The following is a 1071-nucleotide window of genomic DNA, read 5'->3' on the forward strand; positions in this document are numbered from 1 at the left end:
GAAGAAAAATGTGTTTCAACTTCTTTTTGATATTATGCATTCATATAAAAACAATTTTATTTCAAACAATTGCTGAAGAATTTATTACAGTTTCTTGTAAATTTATTAACCAAATGGGAATGGGGGATGGGGGGAGGGGAATTAAGGATAAGGGAAGTAAGCGGTCCCCGCCGGCAGCATATAGCCTTGCGGGGAAGTGGGGTGAAAAGCCGAATGTTGCGGAGGCGAAGTGCTAAAGAGTTCCAGAATTTCTTTGATTTTGCTAATTGCAGGAGATATTAATTTGAAGAGGGATACGACCTGTTGTAAGGTGGCTGATATATCTGAAGCGCCGCTGACCCCGAATGCTTTTAAAAGCTCAACAATAAGTCCCAAACCAGAACCAGAACTAGAACTCTCCGCGTCGAGTGTAGGAGCACCGTTATGGTCGGTGGGTACAGGCATAGATGCCTGTGAGAAAATCGCTCCATTTTCTAAATAAGAAGGGGCACGACCGTTTGGCGCTGTCAAAAATTCCTGGCTTGTCAAGTTATGACGCGAAGGGGGCTGTTTCACAAAGTTTTGGTCGCCCGACAAAGGGTTGTGCGAAGGATTGATGCGCTGTGTCTGCTGGCGTCGAGGGGCGCCAGAAACCACTTTCGCATAAGAGACGTAACTGTCTGGAGAAGAATTATGCGGGTAATTATTTAGAATGTCAAACCTATTTCGAGAAGTAAAGAGGTTATTATTACTTGAAGACAATAAAGAATTAGATGGAAAGCTTGCGCTATTACCTGTAGGTGTGGAGCCAAGACTAGCGACTCTTTTTTTCGCTTCGATTAGAGGAATATTGTTTTCTGCCGCCATCATGAGCATTCTCTTTTGAGCGAGGAGTGTGGGGCAGGTGGGAGATGTCGGGAGATGCTCACCTGAGCAGTTTATGCATCTTGGTGTGTTGCATTTGAGTGGGCAGTCGGAGCCTTCGTCATGCGGAGCATTGCCGCAATAGATACATCTGGGCGGACTTCGGCAAGATGAACTGACATGCCCCGCTCTGAAGCATGAATAGCAGATCCGGGCTTTCGGAACGTA

Source organism: Wasmannia auropunctata, unplaced genomic scaffold (assembly GCF_000956235.1).
Source record: "Wasmannia auropunctata unplaced genomic scaffold, wasmannia.A_1.0 LD336092.1, whole genome shotgun sequence".
Taxonomy (NCBI): Eukaryota; Metazoa; Arthropoda; class Insecta; order Hymenoptera; family Formicidae; genus Wasmannia; species Wasmannia auropunctata.